The following is a 15,213-nucleotide window of genomic DNA, read 5'->3' as shown; positions in this document are numbered from 1 at the left end:
TCTAATAGGATAAGTGGTTGAAAAACTTTACCCTCAAAGAATAATGTCCATCTTTACACAATATTGTAAGAAATAAACATAAAACATACTACATCTCTTAGGGCTAGTTTGGGAACCTCATTTTCCAAGGGATTTCTATTTTTGCATGGGAAAATGATCTAATTTACCTTGGGAAAATGAAAATCCCTTGGTAAAATGGGGTTCTCAAACTAGCTCTTACTATATATTTCTTTTGATGTAGCGCTAGTATGGAATCTATACTACTTATTAAGGCTACAATGGTAGCCTGCCTAATTGCGTTCTGCCTTCTATAGATCTGGATCGTCTATTAGCCCCTGTGAATCTCCACCGTTCGTTCGTGACTCTGTCCACCCACGCCACTCCCCGACCTTCCGCTCCACGCGACAACCTCCCTCTCGGTTCTCCCTCTGCCGCCGTCCCCCTGGCCCTGCTTGGCGGCGCCCTTCTTCCCTAGGCCGGCGAGCAGGCCCTCTTTCTCCCCCTGCCGAAGCTCTCACGACTCCCCCTCCATGGCAGGCGTCACGCCCTTCCCTGTTGGCCGTGGACGCCGACGCCGTCCCCCATCCATGGCACTTTCCCCATGCGCCACCCCCTCCGACGGCGACTGTGCTAACCGTGCCCGTCGTCCTCCATACACGGTCGACCATCTCTCCTCAAGCCGTCACAGCCATAGCGAGTCGGGGCTGGGCTAGGTCGCCAGAGAGCCGTGCCTCTGCTCCCACCTCAATGCCGGCGAGCTCGCCCTTAGCCGACGTGCTATGGCCAGCTCCCTTCGACGGCCCAGCTACAGCTCGCCTGCGCCAAGTCCGAACGCCCCCTTTTCCCTCGTCATCGTTCTGGAAAGATAGCGCCAACTTCTCTCGTCATCCTCACCATCCGCCTGCGCAGGTCCCCCGCGGCGAACACCACCATTTCCTGCAGCCCATAGTCAGCGCTCCTCGCTGTTCTCCGCAATGCCCTCAAACTGTTCGACATAATGTCCAAGAGAAACGCCATGTCAATGACAGCGTCGCCGAACCCCACTCTTGTCCAAGAGAAACGATATGTAAAGTATTGAACCATTTGGAGCAGATGATTGTTGTTCTTTTCTTGAGTACCAAGCACCATAAAAGAGAAGGTGGGGCTGAGGGCATTGTCACATATCATTTAAATGTACTGTAGCCAACTGAGTAAGCAAACGAAGATGCCTTTGATCAGCTTTGCACAGCAATGGAACTCCACCGTTCTTGCGATTGGAAAATGGTCGGCTACTGCACCTTTCTTTCATTTTTATGCTTTTGCTTTTCAAGGCTGATGTATGCACCTTCGTATCAGTTGAAGGACATATACAGGAAGCTGGGAAAACTTGCTGATGAGCAGTGGCTTCTTATCCTAAAAATTACGAGCCCGTAGAGTAAGAACCAACTGCGGATCTGAGGGCTGGCAATGTTCAAGGCTTCCAGGATCATCAAGTTGGCCTTCCGATGTAGTACATGTACTGACAGGTATTAACTATAAAAGATGATCCAGATTTGTCATGATGTATGACAGGTATTAGCTACAAAAGATACCCCAGATTTGTTGATGAAAGAACACATAGTTATCTCTACTACTATTATGTTCCTATCGTAGGCGTCCACATTCGACGATGGTGCACGGTTCTGCCGTCGCGCTCCCTCCGCCTCCCCATGCCCCGCTCCCGTGATGCCCGCGCGTGCCCTCGCCTCCGCCGCCCTCGCGACGCTGCGCCCTCCCCCGCGATGCCCGCGCCCTCCGTCCGCCGCGAGATCCCCGCCCTTCCCTCAAACCCTGTCCTGCACCTCGTGCCTCCGCCTCCACTCGCGATGCTCCTGCCCGCCCCACCGCCGTGACAACCGCCTTCGCATCCGCCGCCAGATCCCCGCCCTTCCCCCAAACCCTGCCCCCATCGTCTCTGCAGATCCGGCGTTCGCTCGGGTCTCCTTGCCTCGCCGGGGTCCCACCGCGATGGTCGAGGAGCATGGTGGGCGCGGGGAGGCGGGAACGAGCGGCGGAGGAGGTGAAGCTCGACATCCGCAACATGCTCATGGCGCTCGAATCCCTCAAGGAGGAGTCCCTCAAGAAGAAGAAGGGCGATGCCGCGCAGCAGCAAGAGCCACCACAGAAGGAGGTAGGGATGAAAACGGTCGGAAACAGTATTTATTCGGTAATCAGTTTTTTAGTCGTTTTTCTTTGATTGCGAATAAATAGGATATGGAATCTATAATACAAATTTGTATTCTTGTTTTTAACATCCAACTTGTAAAGATTCATAAAAGATAAACCTTAAATTCATTCTATATTTTATCAAATAATAGGTATAAACTTCGGTATGAATTCGGAAATAAATTCGGTAATTTTTTCAACTATTTGTATTGTAGGGACCAAATAATACATAAAACAATTTATGTAATATTTTATTCATATTTGTACTAATGTGCTTGATAACATAAGAAAAGATCAACATCAAATTTTATACATATCTATTTTAAAATATTAAATTTGTCCTAACAGTTCGGATTACCACTTTCATCCCTAGAAGGAGGTATTCTGGGCTCCCGCGTCGCTCACCACCAAGTCCTGTGCAGATGTCGAGTACGACGACGATGACTCGATGCGTCCCACCGCCGAGCCCGCCAAGGAGGAGGACATCGAGGGAGCTGTGTGCAGCGCCCCCTGTCGTCGCGCCGTCAGGAATACTACCCCCTCCCCCTCGCGCGACATGGTGGATGCACGGGCCAGTACCGGTGGTGAGGATCCCACGGCCGTGGACGTCGTCGTGACACAACTAGCTCTGCACCGGCTGCGTCCACCTCTAGACTTTCTTGCATCGCCTATCGCCCTGCTGGAAGGTACGCCCGTGTCATCCCCACCCCTCCAGTGTCCCTTCGCTAGGAATCCCCATCCCCTCACCTCTACAATGCCGCAATGATGCCTGCCTTGGAAGAATTTGGGGATGAGTAGACCACGTCGCAATGTTCCAGATAGCGAACGAATGAGGGCAAAAGAGAGGAAAAACAGGTTCTGCAAGGTTTGGGTTACACCGTGTCTTCACCTGCGGCCTCACCTCTAGCGCCTAAGGCCGGTTAGGGTTCTTGACATTGGCCAAGGCTAAGGATGTGACAAAATGTCATGAATTTGTTTCATTTGCTTACCTCCCTCCCATCTTGTTTAAGTAACCCAATCCACCGCATTTGCTGCAAGATTTTAATGTTGGAGATCACATAGACGTCAAGCTTATTGATTGAAGTTGGTGCAGATGGTGGCTGCATGCCCTTGCATTTCAGCCTCGCAACGATTTTTTGCCACACGAGTAGCGGTTTCTAGGACTGATAGCATGCTCAGTACCACTGCTACATTCCCCAAAATCAGCTACCCTTGGCCTATAGCTTTTAAGCGCAACAGTGTTCTTGTACAAGCAATATCAGTTGAGTATGGCTCGCAGGGGCTTTGTGTTGATCTCAGAGGTAACTCAGATTGTAATTGGTATGATGCAAAGTAGTGCTTATCTGCATATGGATACACATGGTGCCATTTTTGGGTTGCACATAATAGGTTGACTGCATTTTTACCTTCCATTTTGATATGTTGCTTCCTTTACTTATTTCTTTTATGGCCTTGAAGATCTTTTTAGCTCAACACATTGGAAATATGCATCTTCCTTTACTTAAAATTATTGTCTTGCAATCCATTTCTGCTACCTCTAGCTATCCAAACAAAAGCAGCTCTGTTCTTTTGTAGCCAGTATAGTTGCTGATGTATTTAAAGTGAGGCTTAAATTGATGTTGGTACATACTTGATTATTGGTAGAGAAGAAAGAAAATAAATGTAACATGATTGATGCTCTATTTAATTTTAATAACACATCTCTATACTATACAACCATTCACAAAACTTGATATATTGTTTTGATTTCAAACCAATATGGTATAAAATCTTTTGGTTCGATTCAGTCCAACCTGGTTCCTACCTCGTGCTCATCGATGTGTTCTTAGAACAAGAATAGAGTATCCATATTCTATCACTCATTCTTTTTAGCGGCATATCAAATTTTGCTGGAAAAATTTGGTCTTTTATATGTACACCATGAAATCTGATACATACATTTGTCACACCAACACTCAATGTTCAAGTGCAAGTATACAACTTTGTAAAGACCATACTGAAGTAGTGTTGCATCAACAATTCCTATATCTGACAGGAGGTTTTAAACTGCTATTGCTAACTGTTTTGTGAATCCATCTTTGCAGATTGTAAATACAGTGAACATCATCGATGCCAAAATCAGAGATCGGATGTTAAGGTGAGAAATGTAATACATACCCTCCTCACCCATCTATGCCAGTATGAAGTTGCTAATCATCTTTCCATGAGGCACGGTGCCCTTGGCCACGATCTCCAGTCTAGATAACTGTCATGTGGAGCTGCATGGCTAACTACGTTATTTTTCTTGTTTATTTCTTTTTAGGGGAACTGCTGTCGGGGCCTAGGTTCTCGGACTGGTGGTCGTGCGCGGGGCTGCGGTCCGCCTTCGACCTGCCCATCGCGGCGGCGTAGCTGCAGATCAAAGCAAAGCAGGGGCGAGCAAAGCAGGGCCGCCCAGATCGAGACGTCGTCGAGGCCGAGCAGAGCTCCACACCTCCACCTAGGCCACCCGCTTGCCAGAGTGGAGGACGAGCTCCTCCTGTGCCTTCGCCAGCTATGTGCTCCGTGCTCCGCCGCCTGTCTCCCTAGGCCACAGGGAGGTTGTGTGGGGGTTGCATCTGACAACGCCAAGGCACCGTCGAGACCGAGCAGAGCTCTGTGCCTTCACCAGGTCGCCCACCCGTCCAAGTGGAGGACGAGCTCCTCCTCAACAGCCAGTAGGCCGAGCTCCTCCCCGCGGACCCACCCTCAGCCAAGATCCATAGCCCGCTCCGAGCCAGCGCGCCACGAGCTCCACCGAGGCACCGATCCTATCTCCGCCCCGTGAGTAATCTAAAGTTCTAAATACATATTATGGCTGAATTTACATCTTGATATATGATGGAGCATATTCTAGATAGAAGTATGGTTGTCGTATCATAGGTATTTGGTGTGAAGCCGAAATTAGTAGTAGAATTGACACTTGGTAACCACACTTGGTAACCAGTACAACAAATAGTTGGTGGCAACTTCTACAGTGGATAGTTATTTTTTAAAAATACATTGGTTGTTTGTTGCATTTTTGTTTTTGCTTTTATGCCACCGCTGTACTAAACCTCTAAAGATGTCTTCAAGGGGGAGGGGCCTGAACCTGAAGCACGGGAAGGCAACCAGGTACAATTCAACTAAGTCTGTCAGCATGCAAACGATTATTTCGTGCATAGGTGTGTGGAATTCTGATGACGTATTTTAGAACATCACTGCATGTCATCATTGTTCTATTATATAAAATATACGAGTCATACTTTACCTCTTATATTTGTCTTTATACATGCATGTCAGTTTTGAATTGTTACTTTGAGTAGGCTAACTTCTTCACTTGAGTAACCGGAATCTGCTTTACCTGTTTGTCTTCTTTGTGATTATCTCATTGTAAAAGCCCTCTGGGTCCAATCAGAAATTGGCAGGGAATTCCAACACAGATTTGTAAGTATTCAAACAGGTTTGCTCGCTCTTTCTCTTCCCTTCCTGCTTGATAATTCCTGAATTCTGTTAGGCCTTGTGCTATTTTATTTTTGTTCAAATATGCATGGCTTTCATTTAATAGAATGTCTTTTGAATTACTGCCTCAGGACAAGTCCAGTTGAGTTTGTTGTCCCCTGTGGTTGCTATATGGAATCACTAATATGACATTACCATTCCCTTTTGTTCCGTAATCACATCTTGTGAGTTGGATATTGATTACTATCTTCATGTGATGACAGCTGGGGATGATCTTATGTCTGATAGATATCACTTGAGGCAAGTTTTAATGGTTCTTTGGTTCACTTAAGATGGTAACTCATAGTTTTAGTGGTTATGATACAATGATTTCAGGCCCTTAACAAGATGATAACTCACAGTTCTGCACCTGGAAATAATGTGTTTGTGGGATTTGGAGTGCGGCCAGCGGGCGGGCGGGTGCAGCATGCAAGGAGCGGATGGGTCCAGGATGCGTGGAGCACGATTGAGCATCGGGTCGGTGCACGTTAAAACATAATGCAAATGTGAGTAAACAATTTATCTTATAAGCATACTAACTTGGACCCTATTGATTCGAACCTTAGACGACTATATGGTTTCTCGATTTATAAATCATTTGGGAATTCTCGATTTATAACCGAGGAAATGGTTTCTCAGCAAGCTGATAGAGATGTATATTGGTTGCTCCAGAATATTTTTCTTACAGCTGCATATCAGTTGCATTGTGACATGTTGGCAGGATATCAGTTTTCCCTTCAACTTGGCTCTTGTTTGCTTTCTATGTGATTATTGTATATCCATTCCTGTGATGAACATTTTAGTAATCTGAGTGCCCATTCAGTTGGTGCTCCTTCCTCATCACTTTGATGGGAGATTGAAGGAACCAATATACGTGAGTACACTGTAGAGACCTGGCATTCTGAGGGATAGGTCATATTGATTGCTCTTAAAATTCAAGACCTTTATATTTTTTCGCTATAAAAATTTCTTGTGTTTTGTTTTTTGGGGAGGGAGGAGGACCCTGTAGTTTAAAGTTTAAACAAATCTTTTGGTGCTTATTTTGGTCATGTAGTATACCTCAAAGATGACTTTCTTGATTAAAGTGTGCCCTATAATCTATATGTATAGTCAGGTCGCATGTGTGCAATTAGGTGCCCGATCATTTTCCTACTTTTTTCTGTTATGTTTGTCAGTAACAGCATTAGAAAGACCTAAAAATATGACTTCCTTTTCTCTTGTTCTCACGTAACTGAAATGTTCTATTAAACTTCTGTTCTGGCACAGAAATGCAAAGGTTATATATCAAATTTGATATTTGTCAAAAGACTTAGGCTTTATCACATCTTGTAAAATTATCACTTTTCTTTGGACTACTTGATATCTGGTTGAGAAGATCCTTTTACCTTGCAGGAGCTGCACCTGCACTACTGTGTAGTGACTACAAACTCGTGAATCAACAAAATCTACCACTTGAAGGTTCAGATATTAGTTCTGTCAATGAATCCATTTGTGCATGACCTCACTACATATTGTGATTATAAATATGTAACCATGCGTGGAATGATTCTTGGCTTCTTGATTTATGTTTTGCATTTGTGTCCTGAATTATAGTGACTGGTTTTGATTCAACTTATCATGCTCTACTAATACTTTGATATAGGCTGTGATAGCGAGCAGGGGGTGAGGGAGCGAACAGAGTGGTTGTCCCCTCATTCGAGATGTAAAGTCGGCCCTCTCCTTACCTCAATGTACTGCTCGTAAGTTTTTATAACTCAGAAGAATCATTCTAAATAGCCCAATGATGATACATGTAAACTATTTTCTTGTCGTGAACCTTGAAGCCAGGATGGAAAGACCTCTTCGAATTATAAATCTCGACCTAATTTGAGCTTGAGTCTGATGACATGTTTTGCACCGCAGGAATATATCCTAAAATCTGCATTTTTATTTTCTAACAATATGTTAAGTCTTCAGCACTTAAATTCATTTAATCTAAATTAGTTAGGTCTACACAAGATGTGAAGTTTATACAATTCCAACTAACGGTCAACGTCGCAGCTCTGATAATCAATGTAGTTGCTGCTGTCAGTTCTGGAAACGTGCCGTTGAATGATGTTCAGGTTTGAGTTCAGCTCTGAGATCTATTGGTAGTTGCATTATTTATCATCATTTAACTTGTAAAAGCTGCAATTTCTTCAGTTCTGTACATGTCCAGACAGTATTTTTAAAAAGATGTGTTTGGTGGAATTCTAATTTTTGCTCCATTGGCTGACAGTTGCTGTGGGTTAACCTAATTATGGATACTTTGGGTGCCCTTGCATTGGCGACAGAACCACCTACAAACCATCTTATGGAGAGACCCCCAGTAGGGAGAAGGTAGTGAATCACCATCTATCTTGTAGCATTGTTTAAACTGTATATGTTCGGAAATTGTACACACTACTTTCTCTGATCACAGATCCATTGGACATTGACATTGACAAGGTCTCTAATACAATAATCAGCAATATCTATAAATTCCAAATAGAAAAACTTAAGTAATTTTTTATAATGAATCTGCTAGCATCAATCTTATGTTGCCAATCTGTTTGAAATTTTAATTATTGGTGATATTGAAGTTAAAAAATGTTTTGACTCACGACAAACTTAAATGGACCTACATTTTTGTGATCAGATGAAGTATTGGGCAACATATTGTAAATATAAGATTGTTGATAATTTTAATTGCTAGATCATTTCAGTTGCATCAAATATATGTCAGTGTTTATCTCTGTATGTTGCTATTAAAGTGTCAAAAGTATTTTTGTTAGCAGTGCTAAATGTTTCCTCATCACCTTTTCAGGGAGCCATTGATTATAAATATCATGTGGAGAAACTTAATTATCATGGTATGCTATATTTGCCGTTGTATTCTATGTTTCTTGTTATAGATCTTCCTACTGAACGCTTGTTCCTTGTTCAGGCTTTGTTTCAAGTTTCATTTCTCCTCACTCTCAACTTCAAGGGAATAAGCCTCCTGCAGTTGAAAAATGATGATCCAGCACATGCAGATAAAGTGAAAAATACCTTCATATTCAACACATTTGTTTTCTGCCAGGTTCTGCGTTTTAGCTTTTGCTTATAAAAGAAGTTTCTGCCTTTTGTCTAATGCGACTCCAGAGCTTTATGCAACAAATGCAGTAGTGGCCTGACATGTGTAATTTTGTCTTCTTAGGTGTTCAACGAATTCAATTCGTGTAAACCAGATGAGCTGAATGTATTCAAGGGCATTTCAGAGAACCATCTGTTTATTGGCATCATAGCTATAACAGTTGTACTCCAGGTAGAATCTCTAGAATGAGTTTCCTTTCTTAACTAAGATAAATTGATTTAGGTCTAAGAAACTGTTTTAGATCACCTGGACTTTGCCACGAATACCTTTTATCAGAAAATGGGGGGAACGATAAAGGATGCTGGAAAATGAAATATATTATTATAGCTAATAAATTGGCTTTCCTGGAGGAACTAGGATTTGGACCCAGCCAAGTGGCCAAGTGTATGGAAGAATCGTGTCGTGGCACAGACGACCAGCTGCTTGACTCTCCCTCTTCTGTCTGATCACATTTGTACGCAAGATATAGATAGTACTACTATACAGTGGAGTCTTCTTGCAGTTTGTCTATTTTACACAACTGACATAGTCTTCAGGTATCTCATTGTCTGTTCTTATTTAGTTATATTAATGATGTTTACTATTAATTTTGACCATCACAACTTCGACTTGTCCAGCTCTGCCTCTATTTGTCGGTTCAGCTCTGCTTCTATAATTTTTTTGGTCCACTGTACAATGGGCTCCTTTATTACCTCCTTGAGAATCCTTTTCAGTTTGGTCCACTGTCTCATCATCCATCGAATCACGGCCGAGGCACACAATCTAAAAGGCAAAAGAATTATAGAGGCAGAGCTGGACATAGTCTTCAGGTATCTCATTGTCTGTTCTCAGATAGTACTACAATGATCTAGCCTCTATAAAATTTATTTTAGTGATTCATTGCATCATATTACTCCTATCTTTTTGCAATATAGTTTGGATTCACATTAGCCTTGTAACAAAAAATAAATTCTCAAAACATTATTATGATACTCCTAATTAGATTGGTACGCTAGACAATGTGCCATACAACTAATTCGTTTGAATTTTGCATGCAGTTGAATTTAAGGTTCCTCTTCCCTTGTTTGGAAGAGGTTATGATCATTGTACGCTCCCGGCTCAATGTTGAACACTCTTGAAGTACACTGTGAAGTTGCAGAGGATGGTCATCAGAATCTCAAAGATCAAGAATTGCCATAAAGGTGCTGATGAGTTCTTTGATGATATATGTAATTTCAATTACATGAACTATAAGAAAGTGCAAATTGAATAAGTAGAGATGATATAATATTACATATTTATATCATCAAAATAATATTAATATTACGATGATATTTTATCACAAGGATTTTGCATATCATGGTGACGTTTGTCGTTTCGTATCTATGTTTTATATTAACTTTAAACTCCGTGGCAACGCACGGGTACATACCTAGTAAAGTACATAATTTCAATAATCTGATTAGAAGAATGGCATTTATGCTATTCAATGTACAATCTAATTCTACTAAATATACCCTAAATAACGGATATGCAATCGATGTATAAAATTTCTGTTACCTCTAAATAAGTAAAATTATAAGTTTAACCTACCCCTATAAGGCAAGATACTTGTTTGGAGAAGTGTTTTTTTACAACAAAGAGGCAATTGAATATGTATGATATTTTCAAGATGGCCTACTCGATAGTCTACATGTTGTGGTGTATATTTCAAATCAAGGGCAGCTCGCGAAATTTGAAAGGGGCATGTAAATCAACACAATAATGGATAGTTTTGTTAGATACTAATGGTTGTCTTACAAATAGGCTTTGCATTTAGTGTGTTGTCATATTCATATAGTGTATCTATTTTTAATTTTTATTTAAAAGCATTGTTCATCATATAGAGGCTGAAATTATATAATAATATAGCACGGTTGAGTGCAAGATTCTTGCCAAGTTTAAAATAAAAATGCTTTCTAAACGAAAAAAACGCTACATAGGTAGTCTCTATCTCCCTCGATCCTAAACCATAAGTTATTTAGGATTTTATAGGAACGTTGTTTTTCTAGATATATGTTGTATCTAAATATGTAGTACAGATTATGAATCTAAAATGGACTAACAATTTCTATAATACTAGGTCAGTACCCGTGCGTTGCAACGGGAACATATAATACCATGATAACTTATATACAAAATGTGTCTTATATTGTCATAAGAAAATATTTCATAATTCATTTGTGATCCTAGCCATACATAAATTTTGTTATTTTAATTTAGTTGTTTCACTACTACATTGCAACCATCAGTATCATGTAGACTTCGATATCTGTCATGATTTGCATGGTCTCATTATTGGAGAGCACGTGCCACACCTGCTGGTAGAAGTTCTGTCGTACATCGTTAATCATCAGGCACGCACCACCATACACGCTTGCTTAAACAAAAAATGCAAGTGTGTGTTTGCGAAGAGAATTAAAGGCAGGCCGGCACAAAAGGTACCCCGACGATGGCGAGTGGTCATTGTTGTCGGTCCACCTCTGCTCACCTCCGGTGTCGAGATGATGCCACAATCCTTGATATAATAGTCGTCGAACGCGCGCGATATGGTGAGTACCGATCACTCTTGGCTGGGCTGCCAAATGAAGTGCACCCCGGGCTCATCAGCGAGGTAGTACACCTGGTCGTTGCACCACCGGATGTGCTACTCCTCTACATACATCTTGTTCGAGGACACTCACACAACAACAACAATGGTCGTCATTCCAGCGCACAAGAATTCATGGCCGGTCAGTAGCGACTTACGTGGCAGGTTAGGCTTCAGGTGGATGATGAGCTAGACGGTGTGATGGCGTCGTCGTAGGTTGTGATGCCCAGAACAACCCGAGAGTCGTCGACATTGGCGACGACCATGAGGTCCCCATGTTTGACGATGGACAGCGCGGTGCAGCCGCTCTGGACCACGTCCAAGCGGCGGCTGCGCCGGAGCTTTCCGTACACAGCGGCGCATGGGCCATGTAGGACTGCTTCCAGAGGTCGAACTGGCAGTCGCCAAGTTTCTTCTCGTCGTCGGTGAGCGACGCCAACGCGAGCGCCTCGTGCTAGTGGTGTTTGTTCGGGGTTTCCAAGTAAGAAACATGGATTCATCTTTGGCATTGGTTTATGAAAATGATTTATAAGTTAGATCCATGGAAAATATTACGGAGAATAAATGTTACACATGCAAAAAAAGTATTTAAGTTGAAAACATTATTCAAACAAAAGAAATTGCATGCAAGGCTCTTCTTTAAATACTACTCCCTCAATTCAAAAATATAATTTAATAATCTCAGTGATACTTATCTACTACTACACATTGTGCAAGGGTAGCAGGTGGACTTCGGGAGAGATGTATTATATGTTTTTACTATAATAGATGTAGACATAAACACACATGTGGTGTGGTGGTAGCTACAAACATATTTATTTGAGAGGTTGCGGGTTCGAATCCCCTTGGAGCCTGTTTTTTAATTTAATTTTAGCTAGGCGTAGGATGCACGTGGGAATGGAATAGGCTTTGTGGGAGGGGGAATGAGAAAGACACGTGATAGCCGGGAATGGAAATGTGAATGGGCTTTGCAGGGAGGGGGAATGAGAAAGACAGGCAACTGGGAATGGGAATGAGCTTTGCAGTGAGGACGGAATGGGAATGACAGAACACGGAATGGGGCAGCCTACCCCTTACCGTCTTTATGCACTGTTTATGTGTACGGTGTTTTTTTAATAGGTGAAGAAAAAATGGTAATAGATGATGAATAGGGTTGGATAATGATATTTTATGGTTGTAGTGGGGTATAGGGGGAGAATATAGGGAGAACTGCTGCGGGAGATGAAAAATAGGGGATAAAATGTTAATGATGTGACGCAAAAAAGTGATATAGGGAAAGAAATTTAGGAAGAACCGCTGCAGACAGTCTTATAACATTGGTCTTCTCTAGTCTTATCTACGACTAGCAGAAATGGGGAGTCGAAGAAGTGTACAAAGAGAGCTTGTCTGTCCTTTGGTGAAACTTGTACAAAATGTTCGTCTCTTACCTGCTACTCGTCTCCCTTATGCAGGCACACACCTTAAACCTCGCTCACCCTTCGAATCCGATGTCGGCTTCGCCTCGGACGCGCGCTCGTCCACACCCCATCGCCATCCTCCTCCTTCTGTTCATCAGAAACCCCACCCACCCGCCGAAAAAAGGACCTCATGTGCCCGCTTGCACTGCTCCACAGCCACCTCGCGCTCCTCGCCACCACCGACCTCTCGCTTGTTGCCCTCGTCGCGGCCTACTTCGAGCTTGCCTGATGCACCGATGCACTGGGACGCAAAGACCTTGTTGTGCTGATGTTGCCCTAGCTTATGGCTCTTGCCCTCACCTCCGACTCCAGCGCCAGACCGGTCCTCCGCTGCCTCTTCACGCTCTGTGACGCGCTACTGCTGCTCGACTACTTAGACGACGACTAGAGCATCTCCCTTCTGCGGGTGGGGATGGTGGTAGTGCGTTGGTGGGGGTGGCGGCGGGTAGGTTGACGAGGAGTCGATGGCATGTGAGGGGAGCGCAGGTGGAGACGTGATGATGAATGAGGGATGATCCAAATAAGCTAGATCGTTGGATTTTAGTGATTAAGAGAAAGAAGAGATTTGGACTTATCTCATCCATTTTAAAGATGGGATGGTGCTGAGTGCATTTATTTGGGTGGCTATTGCAAAGTTTGCTGTGGTGCTTTATATAGGGGTATAGATATAGACAGATAGATTTTATTTTCCTACGTAGTATCTTTGTATGATGGATGTAAAGTGTGAACTACTTGAAGTAGTAACAATGTAATTGAGCATTTACAAAGAAGAAAAGCAGACATGCAAAAATTATTGTTATGATAGAAAAATGGGACCTAGTATCGTCGAAGGTTCCTACACATGGTTGCACCACTCAAACGGCGACAAGTCGAATCCATGCTGTTTAAGATTGTTCCGAGTGAGTTAGGGATCTGCGTCCTAATAATTAGTAATCGAGGCGCGTATCTCCTGGCTAGCTCGGGCATCATACATGGTACTAGTAAACCTCTCTACCTCTGGATCAGAGAGAGGAGAGCATCGAGATTAGGTCACTAAAGTAAGCTACTCCATTTCTAATTTTCTCTAGAACTGACCAAATCATGCATGTACTCTCCTAAAGTATTGGTGTTGTCTTCAGGATATTAAGACAATTAATTTTGCGCCAGATGTGTATATGTCAATTAATTGAAAACTAGTATTATTTGCTTCTGAAAATAAATTGACTTGAAGAATCGAAGCCAAACAATCTTATGACTAGTGTTATTTGCTTCTGAAAATAAATTGACTTGAAGAAAATAGCACTAATATTAATGACACTAAAGTAGTGTCGTCATAATACACTGCAAAATATATTTTAGTATAATGTACTTGTTTGGTGATGCTGATGTTAGTACTTTTCTCTGTAAAGTCTGGTTAAAACAAAAATAGTTCGATTTAAGACAACTCTAGGAGTTAATTTATTTTAGACAAAAGAATAGCTCTATCCCATACCCAAACTGTGTATCACTATCACCACCTGACAATAGTAATTTGGATATTGTTTCTTCTCCAGCAGTCATCTCCATCGGTGCCCTAGCCTGTATAAATATATATACAGCAATTGTTGCACTGCGTACATACTGTTTATTTGTGCCAGGATCGGAGCTTGCCGTTGCCATAGTATCGATGGCCGCCGCTGCTCCAGGTCCAGGACCATCTCCTCATCAACGACCGCTCCGCTGCTTCCTACTGCTGGTCCTGCTCGTCTCTTCTCCGCATTATTCCTCGGGGGCTCGCACATCACCAGGTCCGTACGTTTAATTTCACTGCACATTTGTACTGCATCCATGCTCACATCGGGAGTTCATGTTGTTATATATGTGTCTGTGTGTATCTGCTCTATTTGTATATACACAGACCTCGCCGGCGGCACACTCCAGTACGGTGCACGGAAACTCATCAGCATCGACAACCCGGTCACTCCTCCGCCGCCGGCGCCGGTATCGGGACCTCCAATTGGCCCTGGATTTGTCAGGCCGCCGCAGGAGGTGTGACGGCAACGGGCATGGACCATGATACGCCGTAATGGACTCTCTAAGTCGAGTAGTAGCTAAATTAGTTAGTGTGTACGCCGATCGGACTGAAAAATCCGGGAAGCTTGTTTCCTGCCGTTATTGCCAAAGTGATGGAATGAGGTTACGTGTTTCTCTTATTGGAATTAGTATTATGAATTTTTGCTAACGTTGGTGGGGAACATGATACTATATTATTAAGGTCTTGTTTGGAAGTTCGAACGCAAGAATTTTTATGTATTCTTGTGAAATAAAATATTCCCTCCGTTTCAAAATATTAGGGCTTTTTCGGTTAGCTCTTA

At 42.9% G+C, this 15,213-nt stretch overlaps 1 pseudogene across 1 annotated transcript; it reads left to right on the top strand.

Annotated features, from left to right (window-relative positions):
- The first annotated feature begins 6,044 nt into the window (after nucleotides 1-6,044).
- Nucleotides 6,045-10,135, top strand: LOC103643640 (E1_E2 ATPase superfamily protein pseudogene; annotated as a pseudogene). The gene is made up of 9 exons (NR_163418.1): nucleotides 6,045-6,188; nucleotides 7,075-7,140; nucleotides 7,325-7,412; nucleotides 7,723-7,784; nucleotides 7,940-8,040; nucleotides 8,507-8,552; nucleotides 8,627-8,761; nucleotides 8,879-8,986; nucleotides 9,853-10,135. The product of NR_163418.1 is annotated as an E1_E2 ATPase superfamily protein pseudogene (transcript).
- Nucleotides 10,136-15,213: the final 5,078 nt, after the last annotated feature.

Source organism: Zea mays, chromosome 1 (assembly GCF_902167145.1).
Source record: "Zea mays cultivar B73 chromosome 1, Zm-B73-REFERENCE-NAM-5.0, whole genome shotgun sequence".
NCBI lineage: Eukaryota > Viridiplantae > Streptophyta > Magnoliopsida > Poales > Poaceae > Zea > Zea mays.
This window is presented reverse-complemented; position numbering and strand designations above follow the sequence as displayed.